General features: G+C 40.9%; 1 pseudogene; it reads left to right on the forward strand.

Moving 5' to 3' along the window:
• The first annotated feature begins 2,823 nt into the window (after positions 1-2,823).
• On the forward strand, positions 2,824-19,549 carry LOC134370669 (sulfotransferase 1C1-like; annotated as a pseudogene).
• Positions 19,550-20,764: the final 1,215 nt, after the last annotated feature.

Genomic DNA, 20,764 nt, shown 5'->3' on the forward strand with positions numbered 1-20,764 from the left:
CTTTTCTGACACTCCTGTGTACTTTCACGGCACATAAACTACTGGTCACATCGCATAGTAAGTCCTTATCTCTTCCCCTAAGACCGTAGCTGCTTGTCACCGGGGACTTTGATCTGTTCTGCATCCTCTGCACCTATCCCTCTACTGATTCTGCCCCCTCCTTCAGTGTTGGGTTCTGAGTAATCTTCAAATGTCATCCCAAATGGAGAAAATGATGTCAATAAATTAGGAGACTGTGATGATAACAAATTATTTCAAGAAACTTCATGTTTTGAAGTTAATACTGACTTATTCTTTGTGAGTTTATTACGTACAGCGTGCGTGTGTGTGCGTGCACAGTGTTGGGGGTGGTTTACAAAGATTAGTGAGATTGCACTTGCTCTGCTCTCATGAAGCTCGCGTCTGTGTGGATTTATGATTATAAGCAACAGGGAAAGATATTTTATAGCTCACAAAACTGAGAGAAAAGAGGAAGAACCGGGACAGGAACTGAAGCAGCTCTGGGAATCCAAGAAGCAATACCTGAGGGACCATTTCTCCTCAGGGCACTCCTCTCAGGTTGAGTGGCACGAAATAAATTTAGTCTCTGCTCATAATTAAAATTCTGGGGAAGAGAATCTGACTGGCCTACTTTGGGTTGTGTGTTTCCCCTTTGGCCAGAGGAGGATGGGGTTCCTTGATTGACAATCCATAAAATTGTGTATATTTTGGGAGGAGCAGCTCCCCACAGCAAAATAAATATGGTGAGAGCAGAAAGGGGAAATGGTGTTGGAAAGGCAAAAGCAACATGCATGTACAAGAAAGAAATAAGATAAAAGCCAATAGTGGAAGCAATAATGGAAGGAGGGATGTGTAAGTACCTATAGTTGAGGTTAATACAAATAAATGAAGCACAAACAAAAGGTAAGACAAGGGTCAAGGCGACCCTCCTTCTCTTGGTATGAACTACATGTCAGCCATGTCATGTGGTAGAATTAATGCATTTGGTTAGGTCTCACAAGATGTCATTCTAATGCCCTTAGTGTATACTTTTGAAGCTTTAGCTAGTGACAACAGCACACATACCTAGCTTGTTAAAAAATAAGGCAGCCCACCAGCCCTACAATCGCGTTCGTTCTTCCTGTCAAATTAGTGCCTCCAGTCTTCCCAATCTTGTCTTCCAATCCTTTACTTTGAAATGAAGATTCATTGTTCACAAAAATAAATCAAGTCAATTAGCCCCCCTCACACCTAGCCCCAGCTTTAAGCTTTTGAATTGCACTTAGAATCAAATTCAGAACCACTCCTGTGGCCTATAAGGCCTGTGATCCGCCCTACCCTGCCCTTCAGCCTCGTCCCTGGCTGGCCTTCCTTCCTGCTGCCTACTCTGTGGTCTCCTGCTTTCCCTCCATTCCTAGCACAACTCAAGTTCTTTTCTGCCCGAGGGTAGTTGCACCTGCTAGTTTGTCTTCTGAGAGTTGCTATCATCTCTTTATTCCTGTAGAGTTAAAATATATACGAGTATATGTCCAATGTTTTACATTTCTTGTAGTCAGTGCTAAGTGCCCCAACTCTTTTTCACTTTCAGTGGTTATAACCTGCATTAACAAGATCAATGGGTCATGCTTCTGAATTTCATCAGTTTTCCTGTTCTCATTCTTACACCAGGGTAGCTGGGCTATTTGGTAATTCCTGTTGTTATTCACATAACTTAATCAACACACTGAACTAGCTGGTCAAGGTCTCTGCCAACTCTCTCAGGCAGAGAGGAGAACAGTGGTCATAGCCAGCGGTGCTGGTTAGGAGCGAGGGTGTCCTGCTGATTCTAATTGTACTGACTAATTGAGATGGAAAAAAATGTATTCCAAGTCAATATTAACATATTAGGTGCCAAGGGTTGTGTTGGTTTCCTCAATTAATACATTACATTCATCACAGTTTGATTAAACTTATAATAATTCAGTCATTCTTAAAGTGCCATAACCCCCTCACTCTAACCATTCAACCACTGTGTCCGTGGGGTTAGCACCAACTCAGAGCTCAATACCTAATAACCCCCTGAAGGTCTGGGCATCTCTCCTTCACATAGCGATCCTTTTAAATGGCTGTAGGTTACTCTGACAAAGAATTGGGGAACATTGACAGTATAGGCTGAGGCCTCGTTTCCAGGCCCTTTCCTCATGGTTCCTGACACTGTCCTCACTCAAGGGGCTCAGCATCTGTGAACAGGCTCATGTCTAGGATCTGCTGTGGATTCATACCAGCACTTCAGGAAGGATTTTTTTTCAACAGATACAGTGATTTCCGGATTATATTAATCAGGTACTAGCTTAGTTGACCACCCACCTATTTCATGTATAGGAAGCCAATAATGAACCTCCACATATTTCTAAGTGTCAGTAAAATCTGCTACTGCACCTTTGGGGTGTATTGGGAATTGGACCAACTATGCCTCTCCGAGTTGAGCCTCACAGTGGGTCCCTGTCCCCCTTATGTCTCATTATTCCCATTTGAATCAGAGCATCCAAGTCAATGCAAAATTTCTGATTGTAATCCCAAGGCTCTGTAGGACAGCTCCATGGGGCTCTTCAGGGGTGCTGGTACCCTCACCATGTTTCTTTTTGCCTTGACACAGTGTAAGGTTAGGAGGTAGCTAAGCATGTCACATATGAGAGGTCCATTCCCACATTTCCTTCCACCTATGCCTCCATTTCCTTTATTTACAACATGCTGGGGAAGTTTCCTTAGGACTTTGCATGTCTTGTGATCTTTTGCTGAAATTTGGGCATTAAGGAAATAGAATCAAACTGTGCCATGAGTGGGCAGAGTGGAGCATAACACTTGATTCTGGGCACAACCTGGACACAGGAGATTGTGGACATGATCCAGAATGATGGGGATGTGCAAAAGTGCCAGTGTGCCAACACATTTGACCAGCATCCTTTCATCGAGTGGACTCTGCCCCTGCCCCTCAACTCAGGTGAGTTTGCCCAGTGGGGACCCAGGAGATTGTAGCCACTGTGCTGGGTCAATCATTGTTGACAAGTTATTATGCATCATGCCAAATGTACTAAGAAATGTAAGACATAGATAGCACCCTTGAGGAGTACGTAATCAAAGTGGGAATAAGGGATATGCTTTTATAAAGGAAATAGTTACAAATAGCAGCTTAGTGATAGAAGACAACCCCACAGTGAGGAGGCATAGATTGGAATCAAACAGTCCAGCTTCCAATGCTGGTTTGGATTCTTATCTGGGTGACCTTGAGCAAGTTATTATGCTTCTTGTAACCTAGTGTTTCTTCATTTGTAAAATGAAAATGCATAATATGTACTAAAACCCTATAACTGATTGAGCCAATTATTCCAGCAACATTTGTTGAAAAGTTTCTTTTCTCTCATTGAATTGCTCTGGCCACTTTGGCAAAACCAAAATACATATTGTATATGTATGGGTATAGTTCTGTATTTTCTATTTCTTCTTTCTATTGTGTGCTCTAGGATCTTTACATTCCCATATGAATTCTATAATTAGGTTGTCCATTTCTACCCAAACAAACAAAAGCCTGCTGATGTTTTGGTTGGGATTACATTGAATCTATAGACCTATTTGGGGAGAATTAATACCCTAACAAATTTGAGTTTTCTGACCAATAAACATGGTTTATCTCCCCAACTATTTAGTCTTTCTGCAATTTCCCTGAGCGATGCTTTGTAGCATTCATTATATAGGTCTGCCATATCTTTGTCAAATTTAACTCTAAATACATTTTATTTGATGCTGTTATGAATGCCATTTTCACGTTTTAATCTTTAATTTTCTGTTGCTAATATATTGAAATATAATTGATGTTTGTATCTGACATTGTATCCTGCTACCTGGCTTATTAGTTCTAGTAGCTTTTTTGTACATTCTATTGAACTTTCTATATAGACAATGATATCTTCTATGAATAAGTAAAAGTTTACTTCTTTCTAGCTTTGATGTCTATTTCTTTTTCTTGCCTTATTGCACTGTCTGGAACCTCAAGAGCAATGTCATACAGAAATCATGAGAACAACAACCTTGCCTTATTCCTGATCTTACTGGAAAGGCATTCAGTCTTTCAACTTTAAATATGATGTGAGCTGTAGAGTTTTTAAAAGATGCCCTTTATCAGTCTGAAGACGTTTTCTTATATTCCTTGTTTTTCCGATTTTTTAATCAGAAATTACTGTTAGATTTTGTCAAATGAAATTGGGAATTTAATTTATTTACTTTCATTCATTCTTAGGGCTATACATTTTTATTTGATCACTGTGTTAAATGTGTTTGCTGTCTTTCATGTGTAGTATTTTCATTACATTTTATTTCATTACATTTTTCAGAATTTGTATTACTTTACTCCAGAGTTGTTTAGTAGATGTTTTTAACTTCCAGGTGAAAGGGCTTTCATTAATTTTGACTTTGTCTTTCATTTCTAGTTTTATTGCACTGTGGTCAGAGAGTATTGTTTCTAAAATTCTCACTATGACATTGATTGATATTTTATTCGTGCTTTAATATATAATCAATATTTGTGAATATTGTGTGTGCACTTTAGAAGAAGGTATATTGTCTGTTATTGAAATATCTAAAATATCTAATATACTATTCACTGGTTAAATCTTTTATATCCTTCTTTACTTTCATTTTTTATTTTATTTTTCATTTTATTTTATTTTTCCAATTGCCCTCTCTTGCACTGAAAGTTAAAGTATCTGATTATTAATGCATTTCTATTTCTCCTTTCATCAGCTGTGTTTTTTTTATATATAAGTGGTTACTTTATTATTTGGTACATAGATTTTCATGATTATTATATTTCATTGATATAATGGGGTCTTTAGCATTATAAAGCTTCTTCTTTGTCTTATATAATGCTTTTGAAGTTGAATCATACTTTATCTGATGCCATCAGAATCCCTGGTTTCTTATCACTTCAATTTGTGTGATATATCTCTATTCACTCTTGTATTTTTACTCTTTATAAATCACTGTGTTTTAGAAGTGTCTTTCATATGCTGCGTATAGTTGAGTTTTCATTTATGAGTCAATTTGAAAAATAGTAAAACATGATTTAAGCCTACTCACATTTATTGATATGACTGGTTCCAATTATGTCATAATATTGTGTGTTAAAATTACTGTATGTAACAGATAATATTTACTGTGTGTGAGGAAATTAGAGCAGTTTAGTCAGGCCCCCTTGTCTCAGGTCCAGCTGAGTGTGGTGCAGCACATTATTTGTAAACAAGTTGTGTGGGAGTAGAGTTAGTGCACATGTGTGCCCATGTATATTTAGCTTGTTGCTATTTTTGGTGTGTTCTTCAGTGTGTGTGAAGCAGCGGCTCTGAACTACTGGTTGGCAGAGCTCATGTCTAGAAATAAAGCCTATTATTTTTTCACCCATGGCTCCAAGGAGCTTTTCCTGTTACCTAGCTCATAGACCTGCATGTGAAGGGTTTGTGTACAGGCTAGAGGGGTCTGTGATACCTAGCTCTAGCATTACACTGTGTTTCATAGCCTATTTAGTGTGTCCTTTTGTGTTTTTTTTTAAGTTGGATGTAGGCATATTTGTTTGTTTGGGGGGCTTTGTTGTTATTGTTGTTGGCTTTTTTGTTTTTTTGTTTGGTACTTAGGAAAGTTTGTAGGCATGTTTTCCTAGTGGTTTTCTGTGCATTATTATTTTTAATAAAGACTTAGACCTCATTTCTCTTAATCTTTCTCTCTTTGATTTTCCAACTGCAAAGAAATACTGTGATTCACACTGTTATCTATTCGTAACAGTCAGTGAATGATCATATTCTACATTTTAAGTTGTATTATTTCTGCTTTATTAGATCCTATAATGTTTACGCATCATTCTTCTATTCATGACATCACTTTACTCATTTAAGTTCTACTATTAAATAGTGTGAAATGTTCATCATCAGTCCTTTTGAATAAGTTTTCCAAGTCATCTCTTGGTTGAATGAAGCTCATTCTAGTATATTTCTCATGAATAACACATGTGTACTTCATTCTCTGAGTTTTTGCACATTCAAAACTTTTTACTATGTCTTAATACTTGAAGCACAGCTTGCCTCCTTATAAGCTCTATTATTCATATTTTCTTTCCTTAAGTTTCTTTAAAATGCTGCTTTACTGTTTCCTTGCTTTATATGCCATTTTTTGAAAAGTCTGATGGCATTTTCAATCTCTTGATTTATGAACTGTTAGTTTCTTTTTCCTGGGGGCCCTAATTATTTTTTAAAACTTGTAATAAATTTGATTATTATGAGTTGACTTTCCCTGGTACCCCGTGGTTAAAAATATAAATTAGAGTACTTTTTTCCAAAAAGTTTTTTCATATTACAGGTTTAAATAATAGTTTCATTCCACTGTTATATTTTCTTCTCATGGAGTCCAATTTACCCAGTGTTGGACCTTCTTCACCTGTCTTCTGTATCAGCCTCTTTCTCTCTGACCCTTTTTGCCTCTTTCTTTATCTTGTTGTTAGTCTCTTGTTTGCTTTCTTGCTTTTCTTCAATGGTCTTTATTCAATTTCTTTTTTTTGTTGTTGTTTTTTGTTTTTTGTGTTCTTTTTTTTAAATTTTATTTTGTCGATATACATTGTGGCTGATTATTGCTCCCCATCACCAAAACCTCCCTCCCTTCTCCCTCCCCCCTCCCCCCCAACAATGTCCTTTCTGTTTGCTTGTCGTATCAACTTCAAATAATTGTGGTTGTTATATCTTCTTCCCCCCCCCCCCGGTTTTTGTGTGTGTGTGTGTGTGTGTGTGTGTGTGTGTGTGTGTGAATTTATATATTAATTTTTAGCTCCCACCAATAAGTGAGAACATGTGGTATTTCTCTTTCTGTGCCTGACTTGTTTCACTTAATATAATTCTCTCAAGGTCCATCCATGTTGTTGCAAATGGCAGTATTTCATTCCTTTTTATAGCTGAGTAGTATTCCATTGTGTAGATGTACCACATTTTCCGTATCCACTCATCTGATGATGGACATTTGGGCTGTCCAACTCTTGGCTATTGTAAAGAGTGCTGCGATAAACATTGGGAAACAGGTATACCTTCGACTTGATGATTTCCATTCCTCTGGGTATATTCCCAACAGTGGGATAGCTGGGTCGTATGGTAGATCTATCTGCAATTGTTTGAGGAACCTCCATACCATTTTCTATAGAGGCTGCACCATTTTGCAGTCCCACCAACAATGTATGAGAGTTCCTTTTTCTCTGCAGCCTCGCCAGCATTTATCATTCATAGTCTTTTGGATTTTAGCCATCCTAACTGGGGTTAGATGGTATCTCAATGTGGTTTTGATTTGCATTTCCCGGATGCTGAGTGATGTTGAGCATTTTTTCATATGTCTGTTGGCCATTTGTATATCTTCCTTAGAGAAACGCCTACTTAGCTCTTTTACCCATTTTTTAATTGGGTTGCTTGTTTTCTTCTTGTAAAGTTGTTTGAGTTCCTTATATATTCTGGATATTAATCCTTTGTCAGATGTATATTTTTCAAATATTTTCTCCCACTCTGTTGGTTGTCTTTTAACTCTTTTAATTGTTTCCTTTGCTGTGCAGAAGCTTTTTAGTTTGATATAATCCCATTTGTTTATTTTTCCTTTGATTGCCCGTACTTTTGGGGTCGTATTCATGAAGTCTGTGCCCAGTCCTATTTCCTGAAGTGTTTCTCCTATGTTTTCTTTAAGAAGTTTTATTGTTTCAGGGTGTATATTTAAATCCTTAATCCATTTTGAGTTGATTTTAGTATACAGTGAGAGGTATGGATCTAGTTTCATTCTCCTGCATATCGATATCCAGTTATCCCAGCACCACTTGCTGAAGAGGCAGTCTCTTCCCCAGTGAATAGGCTTGGTGCCTTTGTCAAAGATCAGATGGCAGTAAGTGTGTGGGTTGATTTCTGGATTCTCTATTCTATTCCATTGGTCAGTGTGTCTGTTTTTATGCCAGTACCATACTGTTTTGGTTATTATAGCTTTGTAGTATAGCTTAAAGTCAGGTAGTGTTATGCCTCCAGCTTTATTTTTTTTGCTCAGCATTGCTTTGGCTATGCGTGGTCTTTTATTGTTCCATATAAATGACTGGATAGTTTTTTCCATTTCTGAGAAAAATGTCTTTGGAATTTTGATGGGGATTGCATTGAATTTGTATATCACTTTGGGTAGTATGGACATTTTCACTATGTTGATTCTTCCAATCCAAGAGCATGGGATATCTTTCCATCTTCTTGTATCCTCTCTAATTTCTCTCAGCAGTGGTTTGTAGTTCTCATTATAGAGATTTTTCACCTCCTTGGTTAACTTAATTCCTAAGTATTTTATTTTTTTGGTGGCTATTGTAAATGGGCAGGCTTTCTTGATTTCTCGTTCTGCATGTTCACTATTGGAGAAAAGAAATGCTACTGATTTTTGTGTGTTGATTTTGTATCCTGCTACTGTGCTGAAATCATTTATCAATTCCAAGAGTTTTTTTGTAGAGGTTTTAGGCTGTTCGATATTTAGGATCATGTCATCTGCAAACAGGGACAGTTTGACTTCATCTTTTCCAATCTGGATGCCCTTTATTTCCTTCTCTTCTCTGATTGCTCTGGCTAGTACTTCCAACACTATGTTGAATAGGAGTGGTGAGAGTGGGCATCCTTGTCTAGTTCCTGTTCTTAAAGGAAAAGCTTTCAGCTTTTCCCTATTCAGGATGATATTGGCTGTAGGTTTGGCATATAAGGCTTTAATTATGTGGAGATACTTTCCCTCTATACCTAACTTATAGAGGGTCTTTGTCATGAATGAGTGCTGAACTTTATCAAATGCTTTTTCAGCATCTATAGATATGATCATATGGTCCTTGTGTTTGAGTTTATTAATATGGTGTATCACATTTATTGATTTTCGTATGTTGAACCAACCTTGCATCCCTGGGATGAATCCCACTTGATCGTGGTGAATAATTTTAAGTATGTGTTGCTGTATTCTGTTTGCTAGTATTTTAGTGAGGATTTTTGCATCTATATTCATCAAGGATATTGGCCTGTAGTTTTCCTTTTTGGTTATATCTTTACCTGGTTTTGGTATCAGGATGATGTTTGCTTCATAGAATGAGTTTGGGAGATTTGCGTCCGTTTCAATCTTTTGGAATAGTTTGTAAAGAATCGGTGTCAATTCCTCTTTGAATGTTTGGTAAAATTCTGCTGTGAATCCATCTGGTCCTGGGCTTTTCTTTGTTGGGAGCCTTCTGATAACAGCTTCAATCTCCTTTATTGTTATTGGTCTGTTCAAATTTTCTACGTCTTCACGGTTCAGTTTAGGGAGCTTGTGTGTGTCCAGAAATTTATCCATTTCCTCCAGATTTTCAAATTTGTTGGCGTATAGTTGTTTATAGTAGTGTCGAATGATTCCTTGTATTTCAGATGAATCAGTTGTAATATCGCCTTTTTCATTTCTAATTTTTGTTATTTGAGTCTTCTCTCTTCTTTTTTTTGTTAGCCATGCTAATGGTTTGTCCATTTTATTTATCTTTTCAAAAAACCAACTTTTTGATTCGTTGATCTTTTGAATTGTTTTTTGGTTTTCAATTTCATTCAGTTCTGCTCTGATCTTAATGATTTCTTTCTGTCTGCTAACTTTAGGTTTGGATTGTTCTTGTTTTTCTAGTTCTTTAAGGTGAAGTGTCAGGTTGTTCACTTGCCATCTTTCTATTCTTCTGAAGTGAGCGTTTAATGCAATAAAGTTTTCCCTCAATACTGCTTTTGCAGTATCCCACAGGTTTTGGTATGATGTATCATTGTTTTCATTAGTTTCAATAAATTTTTTGATTTCCTGCTTGATTTCTTCTTGGACCCATATGTCATTAAGAAGAATGCTGTTTAATTTCCATGTGTTTGTATAGTTTCCAGAGTTTCGTTTGTTATTAATTTCTAGTTTTAATCCATTGTGGTCTGAGAAGATACATGGGATAATTCCAATTTTTTTGAATTTATTGAGACTTGATTTGTGACCTAATATGTGATTTATCCTGGAGAATGATCCATGTGCTGATGAGAAGAATGAATATTCTGAGGTTGTTGGGTGGAATGTTCTGTAGATATCTGCCAATTCCAATTTTTCTAGAGTCTTGTTTAGATCTTGTGTTTCTCTACTAATTCTTTGCCTAGATATTGACAGTGGGGTGTTCAGGTCCCCTGCTATTATGGTATTAGTGTCTATTTCCTTCTTTAGGTCTAATAGAGTTTGTTTTATAAATCTGGCTGCTCCAACATTGGGTGCATACATATTTATGATTGTTATGTCTTCGTGATGGATCAGTCCTTTTATCATTAAGTAGTGTCCCTCATTGTCTCTTTTTATGGTTTTTAGTTTAAAGTCTATTTTGTCAGATATAAGAATAGCTACTCCAGCTCGTTTTTCTTTTCTGTTTGCATGGTAAATCTTTTTCCATCCTTTCACTCTTAGTCTGTGTGAATCTTTATGGGTGAGGTGGGTCTCTTGTAGGCAGCATATAGTTGGGTCCTGCTTTTTGATCCAGTCAGCCAGTCTGTGTCTTTTAATTGGGGAATTTAAGCCTTTTACATTAAGAGTTGTTATTGAAAGGTGTTGATAGCATTTTGTTGGTTGTTTGGTTGTCTTAGGTGTCTTTTGTTCCTTGCTTTCTGATTTACTGTTTGTTTTCTGTGTTTGTTGGTTCCTTAGGTTGTAGATAGTGTTTTTGTTAGCTTGTTTTCTCTTCATGAATGCCATTTTTATTGTACTAGCGGGTTTAGATTTTTCTTGGGTTTTTATGGCAGTGGTAGTTATTTTTCAGGAACCAAACCCAGTACTCCCTTGAGGATTTCTTGTAAGGGTGGTCATGTGGTAGTGAACTCCCGCAGTTTTTGTTTGTCTGAGAAATATACTATTTGCCCCTCATTTCGAAGGATAGCCTTGCAGCGTAGAGTATTCTTGGCTGGCAATCTTTGTCTTTTAGTATTTTGAAAATATCATCCCATTCCTTTCTAGCTTTTAGGGTTTGTGATGAAAAGTCTGATGTTAGCCTGATTGGGGCTCCCTTATAGGTGATTTGACGCTTCTCTCTTGCAGCTTTTAAGATTCTCTCTTTGTCTCTGAGTTTTGCCAATTTGACTATGACATGTCTTGGAGAAGGTCTTTTTGGGTTGAATACATTTGGAGATCATTGAGCTTCCTGGATCTGAAGGTCTGTGATTTTTCCTATACCTGGGAAGTTTTCTGCCACTATTTTGTTGAATATGTTTTCAATGGAATCTCCATTTTCCTCCCCTTCTGGGATACCCATGACATGTATATTTGATCGCTTAAGGTTGTCTGATATCTCTCTCAGATTTTCTTCAATGTCCTTGATTCTTTTTTCTTTCTTTTTGTCTGCTTGTGTTATTTCAAACAGCCCATCTTCAAGTTCAGAGGTTCTCTCTTCAACTTCGACAAGCCTGCTGGTTAAACTCTCCGTTGTGTTTTTTATTTCGTTGAATAACTTCTTCAGTTCAGCAAGTTCTGCTACATTTTTTTTCAGGACATTGATTTCCTTGTACATTTCCTCTTTCAGATCCTGTTTTCTTTTCCTCATTTCATCATGATGTCTAGCTGAGTTTTCTTGTATCTCATTCAGTTTCCTTAGAATTATCACTCGAAATTCCTTATCAGTTATTTCAAGGGCTTCTTGTTCTGTAGGATCTAGAGTTTGAGATTTATTAACTTTTGGTGGTGTATTTTCTTGATTTTTTGTATTTCTGGTATCTTTTTTTTGGTGTTTATTCATTGTGGCAGGGGGTTTCACAGTCCACCGGTTTGAGACCAATGACTAACTAGGATGTTGCTGTGGTTGCCAATTTCGTATGGCTCCCTCCGTGACTGCTCAGTTGGCCTCTAGTGCCTTGTGTGTGTGGTTGCCTTGGGTCTTGGGCTTCTCTGGGGATACACCTTTCTGGTCAGCTTGGACTCTGCTGGGCTACTGGATCACGTACCACAGGGTGTGTGATCTCTGTTGAGCTTTCACTTCCTTTGCAGGACTTCTCCCTGTTCTGTGTACTCTGGCCCAGGCTGTTAGATCGTGCAGTGGCGACCCCACCGGGTGTGTGGTTTCTGTCGAGTCTCCGCCTCCCTGGCCGCATGTCTCCCCACTCTGTGCGCACTGTGCTGGGCTGGGGCGTGTCTTCTGCACCCCTCGTCTATCAGCTGGGCCTTCAAGACCCTGCTCGGCACTGCCTCGCCCAGGAAGTCTACCAGGTTTCTGCTAGGCACAGTCGACCGGTCTCTCTGGGTGCCTTTGTAGCACTATGTAGATCTTTCTTGGGTCTTGTTCACCTTTGTATCCCCCCAGTATAATCTGAGTCTAGCGCCCACCTGCAGCCTGGTCTCCGGCAGGTTCAAGTGGACCTGGGAACTCTCCTACCACACTATTCCCAGCCAGAAATTCATTAGGCTTTTTTCCAAACTGGTGGCTGCAGAGATGGTATCTGCCTCCCAGTAACAGGGAGTTTACCTGGGGCCGGAGTCCAGGGTGTGGTGGAGTGACAGTCGGCCTGCCCGTACTTCCTTGCCCTCCAGACACTGGCCGGGGATGCCCCCCGCCACCAGCCCCGCCAGAGAACCGCGGAGGGAGTGGGAGGGGAGGCCGGTCCGCAGGCTCCGGAAAGCCCTGCGCCAGGCTGAGCAAGTGGGAGGGCTCAGTGATGGCCGAGCTGGGCGGGGCTGCCCGCACCTGGGATAATGGAGGCAGCACCGGGGCGGTGAGTGGCCTGGTGGTGCAGGCGGGAGCCGGGTGGGCATGCACCCCCCGAACAGAGCTGTGCCACGGGTCACTCACAGTGCTGTGCCAGGTCGGGTGCTCACTCTGTCTCTGGTTTGTTGCCTTCCCAGTTCTCAGCCGCTGCCGCCTCGGGCTGTTCAGTCGCGGGGCGGCTCGGGCGCTCCCAGGAATCTTCTTTAATGCCGGCCTGAAACCTTGAATCCTGGATAGGGCAGCTGGCCGCCGTCAGCGTGGCCCCAGCCTCCAGGATCCTGTCTGCATCCACAGCAGCCCTGGTGCCGCGTTCCCTGTTTCGAGACTCGCTTTTGCAGCTAAGAAACAGTTCTTTTCCTGCTCCACACTTCAAAGCTGTTGCCTGTAAATGAGGCAGCCTCTCCTGCCAGGGGCAAAGTGGCGGTCACCCCCCATGACCAGCCAGCAGCAGCGGTCCTCCCTTAAGAGATGGCAAGAGGAAGGTCCACAAGATTCCCGGCTGCCTGAGGCCCAGTGGCCGCCTTTTCCACCTCAGCTACTCCGCGCCAGCCGCTGCAGCCGCCGCCATCTTCTATTCAATTTCTATTTAGGTCTATTCTTCATTGTCTGCCTTTTAATTTAATCTTCATTTATTATGTTTTGTCTTTTTCTTCTATTTCTTTCTGGAATTCAGCAAAATCTTTTCTTTACTTCTTCCCTCTTCTTACCCATTTCTGTTTGTAGTTTTTCATTTCTGATATAAGATTTTTTTTCATATTTCCAAATTACCATTTCAGGATATTTAACTCAGTATGAAATATTGTGTTATATATTTTTTCATCTTTGTATGCCTTAGGGTGGTTGAAAGCTTTGATTTGACGTTTCTGATTTTTATAGTAGTTTTGTGTCAATGAAGTCTGCTTTTTTTTTTTTCTTTGTGTACATTTCATGGGCATTAGCTCCAAGTCTGCATGTACCTTCTTCTGTCAGTTCTGCTGTCTTCTGTGCAGTTTGATTTATGACTGATATTAGCAGTTAAGGGAGAAGGAACAATTGGCATGAATTTTTAAATTTTACTTTTGTGGGATTTTTACTTTAATTTTCTTTCTCTTGTTTCCTTCTTTTCCTTCACTGCCATGTCACAGGGAGTACTTCCCCTTCTCTACATATCTGATTCTCTGTCAGAAGCTATGCTTCTCCAAGGCTGCCACCTCCACTTTACTTGCAAGCCCCTTCCTTAAGGCTGATGCAGTGCTTGGCCAAATCCCAGCCTGTGTTCAGTATTTTAGCATTTGGCATTGGAACTTTTATTTCCAGGAATATCTTGAATATGCTTTATCTAAGTCTTCTTTGCTTCTCTACCATTTTTCACAATGTCCCTTAAGCTTCCTTTTCATGGTTTTCTATATCCAAAATCTGACTGATTTCAAATCTTAGTTCTCGCATTTATTAACTTGGATAAATGACTTGGCCATTATAAGGCTCACTTTATTGTTCTGGTACATGACTGGTGGCTCTTGTGACTCTTGGCCTTGATAGTAAAGGGTGAAAGAAAGGCTGAAGCTTTTTAGACAGAACTGCTGGGATACAGAGCTGGTCCAGGAACCTCTGTCCCTAAAGAGAAGTGTCACCTCTTTTCCACCTGGCTTTCTTCTACTCATTACAGTAATAGAAAAACCCAAATGACAAAATATTTAAGGGCTTGTTGGGGTTATAGTTCTCACCAACCTCAAACCTCCTGAAGCATCTTCACCTGCCCACACAAGCACACACCAATAATCAGCAAATAAGAGGAGTAACATTGCCTTCACAATCTGCAATTTCTCATTAGTGTTTTCCTCTACCAGAATGAACAGTGGAGTTGTCATCAGAAGGGACACATAGACATGTAAAATGGTTATTTTAGATAAAAAGCCAATTATTTGGTCAATCTGATTCCAAATGTTTGACAATAACAGTCATGAACCCACGTAGCTGATGAGAAGTGCTTGGCTGAATGGTGTGGCCTTATTTCTCAGGTCTGGATCTGACTAACAAAATGCCTTCTCCTAGAACTCTGAATACCCATTTGCCTGTTCACTGCCTTTCTGGAAAGAAAATTCAAAGGTAAGAAAAGCCTACTCTTCAAACCCAGTTTTGATCAGTATGGCCAAAGAATGTTTCTAAGAAGAAACAAGCAAAGACATTGAAAGGAAGTAACCAGTGTAGCTAGAGGGCCGATGGGGGCATTACGCCACATTCCCACACACCCCGTTCTGCATCTCCCTTTCTTTAAAAATATTATTTCTGGATATGCATTGGGATGTTTTCAGACAAAACCATTTTGATTGTCTGCCTGCTAAGCCATATTCAAAGAGGATAATCAATGAAATATAGCAGGTACTTCCTGAGGAAGCCTGGTTTCTTGGTTTGGGGAATCAGGTGACAAGGCAGAGTTAGATGTGAGAAGGACCTCTCAGTGCCACAGGTCTGACCCTGTGAAGGTGAGGCAAGGAGGAGGGCTGGAGGCTCAGACTGCAGTGCAGACCTGAGCAAGGTTCAGCCAAGCTGACAGGGGTCCTCCAGCCATGGTCAGATATCACAGAGTCCCATATCTTACAGGTGGGCCTGCCTTAGCACTCCTGCAGTGCTCGCTCACTAGCCAAGAGCAGCCTTCGGGAAACGTGGCCTCGAAAGGAGCATGGTGGTGGGTCCAGAGAGCAGCAACTCAGGCTATCCATCACTATACTCTCCAGAGCCAGAGATCTGAACAGCCATGTTCACAACCACTATCATGTTCACCCTGGTCTCAAAAATCTGGTCCCCTTCCTTTCAGGATGAAAAATCTGATTTTGTCAGTGTGGAAATAAGACTAGATGGCAAACTGCTCCAGCCTCTCCCATCCTGCAGCCCAGTTAGACCTCTTGCTTAATGAAAGCTTAGGGGTGGGGGAGTTTACACGCACTGAAAAATACCACACATGCACTAGGTTCTGAATGTTTGTTTCCCCCCAATTATTGTATGTTGAAATCCTAACTCCAAATGTGATGGCATTGGGAGTTGGGGCCTTTGAGAGTTGATTAGCTTATAAGAGTGAAGCCCTCGTGATGGGATTAGTGCCCTAATGAAACACAGCCATCTATGAGGAAACAGCTCTCTCCAGACACTGAATCTGCTGGTACTTTGGTCTTGGACTCCCCAGCTTCTAGAATGTGATAAATAAATTTCTGTTACTTAAAAGCCACCCAGTCCATGGTATTTTGTTAATACAGCCTGAATGGACTAAGACATCGTGGGTAGCCTCCTCAACCTCCAGGAATATCCTAGTTAGGGTGACTGTAGCATTTATCAAGCAAACAAGGAAACTACTGAGAAAGGAAATGGATGCTCTTAATAACTGTGCTAAGATCACAGCTGTAAATTGAAACTGTGTCTACATGAACTGAAAGAGGTGTCACCATGATCACAGAAACATGTGCACATTCAGTTACTCAAATAGGGCAGTCAAGACTCTACTAGAGGCTTTCTAAGATCACGATCTTCTGTATTGTATAGTGATATTTCTCTGTCTTGTTTTACTCTGCCCCTCACTCCACTTGTTGGCCATTTCCCGATTATCTATGTGGCTAGAAATGCCAAGGAACGTCTGGTATCTTACTACCATTTCTCAAGAATGAATAAAATGCTGCCTAGCCCTGGTACATGGGAAGAAGATGTTGAGACATTCCAAGCTGGAAACGTTAGGTGAAATTAAACTGTGGGTTCATATGGCCTTATTCATTCATTGGCTGACATCAGAGCAGAAGGTTTTTTGCTGAACAGTTGTATCCCTCAAAGTCCTGGGAGGAAGTAGAGTACATTCAAATGGGTCATCTGGAGAGACTTTAACAAAAGACTATTTACAAAGTTATGGGCACAATTTAAGGAGACCAACAAGTGCTAGTACAGTATTATGGGAGACCATGGCAGGGAGCCATTGCCCCCTGGAGACAGGAGCTGGCCCTTGACAGCAGCTGATGCCTTTGGGGGGAGCATTCAAGCACAGGGGGCCAACAGGAAGGGCATCAGGGAAGCAAACGCACTGTCCATCCTCTCCTCCTGCCTGCCAAGCCTTCCCATGCTTCTTGCTGCACAGTCCAGCTATAGGTCTGAGGGCAAAGGTGCTCATGAACACCATTCCTGCAGGTCAACTACAGGGACTTGCACAGGTGGAGAGGGCAAGGTGGAGTTCACAGGGCCACCAGAAGGAACCCAGCACACCTCCCTTCACCCGCTTATGTCACAGAGAGTAAAGTGCCCAAATATCTGGTAATAATAGATTTTTCAGAGTGATAGACTTCTTTTCAAAATCAGCTTCTTTGGAAACAGCATTTATTGTATAGTAGTGACAATGCACCATGCAGTGATGCAGGGAAAGTAAAGATTATGGATCTCTGGCCACAAGACAATCTCCCATGGAATAGCAATTTCAATGGTAGAAATATGAACCAAAGAATCAGAATACTTTTTATATTCTTTAAATATTAAGGAAAGTCCCTCTCGATGGCACGTAAGAATTCTGCCTAGGGTCTTTGTCTTCTGGTTGTTCTTATTAAATGTCCTTGTTTTACAAGTTCCCAGCAACACTGACATCTTGTCTCTTTCTTCCAACCAGTGCTGTGGGGCTCCTGGTATGACCACATTAAGGGATGGGGGAACATGAAAGATCAGCACCACATTCTCTACCTCTTCTGTGAGGACATGAAGGAGGTGAGGGCAGTGTGGTCTCCATCAGACCCCCACATCCTCAAATGTGACACATAATGTGAGAACTCTCTTCCCGTGTGCTTGCCCGATGACGAAATTCAGTGCAAGTCTGCTCTCTCCATGATACTCTTTCCAGCTCATTTTATCCTCAGAAGCTCTAACTACATTTTTGGTCTTCCAAATGTCCTTTGCCTCAGCTCACTTTCCAGAAGATTCTTATTCCTCAGGAAATAGCATATGCTTTAGAGTTGAGTCAATAAATTGGATCCTGACATGAGTTTCTTTACCTTATAAAATGGTATCATGTCTACCTCATAAGATTATCATAAAGATTTATGCAATCATATTTGCAAAGTGCACATAGTTGTATTCAAGAAACATAGCTGCCTTCTCCCACTTCCACACCCCAAACCCATGTCACAAAGTGAAGTTTAATCCATGCAAACATTGTCAGGATTAGTCCCACATATTTGGACAGTGGACTGACTTCTCCATTTCAAGTCATTGTGTGTGAGTGGCCTCACAGATTCACTCTTGTGGCCCCATCGATTAGTGTCCTAGAATTACAAATCTATCTCCTATGCCAGTGCTAAGAATTCCTCTAAAATCTAAGCAGAAGCTAAACCTTCCTCTCTTTTTGTCTATTCTTCATCAGAAAGAATGGAGGAACACGGGATCTCATTTCTGAGTCAACTTGAGATCTTCATTATCATCGTCCCACTGACCTGTTAAACTCATAGATGCCTCGTGCCATCTCTCAGGCCACACACTAGAGTTCGTTCTGCTGTGCGTCACCACACGGACCCTCCTTCACACCTTCCCTGATCTTCCCCACAGATATCATTGCTCCTTCCCCCACATCTCCTGGCACTCTCTGCGGGTGGTAGCATGTACTTTCTCAGCCAGGAATTGCCATTGGTTGGGTTTTTCCTGACTGCCCTGCTGCAGGTTCCCTCTGGAGGGCAGGGATGGCCCTCATCTTCCTGCTGCAGCACCTGAGACAGCACAGTGCCTTAACTCCTAGTCACTTGACAGTATTGATTGAGTATATTTGAATTGATCCCTTAAGTCTTCTCTCTAATGGAACTGTTTTTACAAACAGATCATCATTCCTAACGGAAGACCCAAAATGATGGGCCTTCTGTAACTGTCCCACATACAGGATCCAAAGCGGGAAATTCAGAAGATATTGCAGCTCCTGGAGAAAGACATACCCAAGGAAGTTCTGAATAAAATTGTCTATCACACCTCCTTTGATGTAATGAAGTAAAACCCAAAGGCCAACTATACCACGTTGCCCACCTGCATTATGGATCATTCCATCTCCCCTTTTGTGAGGAAAGGTAGATGAGACTTATAGTCTAAGATGCCAAATGAACTCTTGTCCCCATGGTCTACTTAGATTTCCCAGTAATGTTTCATGCCTGTATTAGTCTGTTTCTGTTGCTTATAACATAAATACCTGAAACAGGGTGATTTACAGAGAAAACAAAACTTACTGCTTACAGTTTCAGAGGCTGGGAAGTCCAAATTCCAGGGAATATATCTGGTAAGGGTCTTGGTGGTGGAGACAGTGACCCAGGAGTCTCACATGGCAGAAAATGTGGAGTAGAGAGAGACTAACCTCCTTATTTACTTTGCATTTGAAGCCCTCAGAACCATGCCCCTTACCACCATTATTAATACATTCATTATAGCATGGTCATGCAATCTAATCACCTCCTCAAGGCTCCACCCTTCAGTTACCATAATAGGATTTCCCAACTTCATGGTTACAGTAGATATTTAAACCTCAATGAGTTTGGGATGGGGGGCATCCAGTCTACAGCAGTGCCCCATTATTTATTCTTCCCAGGAACAACACAGTGCAACTTTTGAGAGACAAGCTTCCCATTTCTTCCCATTCTTGCACAAGTCCTGTGAGTGCATGCTCACTTCCCCTATATTCCTGCAGCAATCACTGAGGTTTGCCTTGTTTCAGGGATGCCTGAGAACTGGAAGAACAACTTTACTGTGGCCCAGAATGATGAATTTGACAAGGACTACCAGAAGAAGATGGCAGGAAGCACCCTGACCTTCCGCACAGAGATCTGAGGGCACCTAGGAGTCTGTCCTCCACTTTCTCACCACATTTTAGCCACTGGAGCCTCATGATCAGGTATACTTCAAATAAAGACAAACTTCCCCTAATCCTGAGCTGCTCCACACTATCTGTAGAGCCCATGCCGCCATGATAAGACTTCGTCAACATGTATTCAAGTCCTGGTGAAAGTTTTAAATTACGCTGCATGATCATTCCTGTAGACACCTACCACGTGATAATGTGGCCAGATAAGTGCAACTTAACTCCATCACTATCTTCAGCATTTGGCCTCCCAGGGGCAAAATTCATGAAAAGAGATAAATTTGTAATGGTAGAATTTCAACATAAGAAAAAGTGAACAAGAGAAGCAAAGAGGGTGAGAAGTGAGTGCAGAGAAATGCGAGAGGGGAACGAGCTTTATTCTCAACAGTCAAGAATGAGAGATGCAGGACGGACCAACTCTGAAGATGCTCGATTATGAGGTGCAGAGGGCAGCATGACGAATGGGATCCACTGAGCCGAGACGGTGGCATGTCCCGAGAGAGGCCCCAGCTGTTCAGTGGTGTGGATGACGAGGACACCGGACAAACGAGGGACTCTGCGCAGGCTGGAAAGCAGAGAGGGTTTGTCTTTCAGATTGTTTTCTATGAGAGAGAGGAAAGAGCCTTAAAATAGCCAAAGAAGAAAATAAAATATTCAGTACCTCACACACTTTAAGTAAAACTTGAATATCACATTTTGGGAAAATCAGCAAAATTGTCAGCGTTACCAAGTTGCTCAGCTACACATGTAATCATGTTCTGTTTCTTCTTCTTTTCATTAAACCCTGTCTCAAGAAAAAGTCTGCCATCATTTACACAAGTGCATTATCCTGAAAGAATGTTGGGAGGGTACATTTTGTGGGAGGGGTGTTTTCCTGTACCAGGAAATCATATGATACAGAAAATTATCTTCTCCACCCAGCAACAAAGAAAGCCCGTTTGCATGCTTTCATCTTTCCACTTTCTAAGGTCAGTGTGCCAATCATTAACCACATCACAAATCGCCCAGTTTGTGCAGAGGGCTGAGCTGCACTGAGGAAAGATACGGTGAACCGAACCAGCGTGATTCAGCAGTGAACACGTTTTTATCAGTAAACTCCCACACCAAATGTCTTCTGTTCCCATTCAGGAGCTACCTGCAGATTTAGACAGGAAGCATATAGGAATCCCTTTCTGAATACAACG

The sequence above is a fragment of the Cynocephalus volans genome, chromosome 2 (genome assembly GCF_027409185.1).
Source record: "Cynocephalus volans isolate mCynVol1 chromosome 2, mCynVol1.pri, whole genome shotgun sequence".
NCBI lineage: Eukaryota > Metazoa > Chordata > Mammalia > Dermoptera > Cynocephalidae > Cynocephalus > Cynocephalus volans.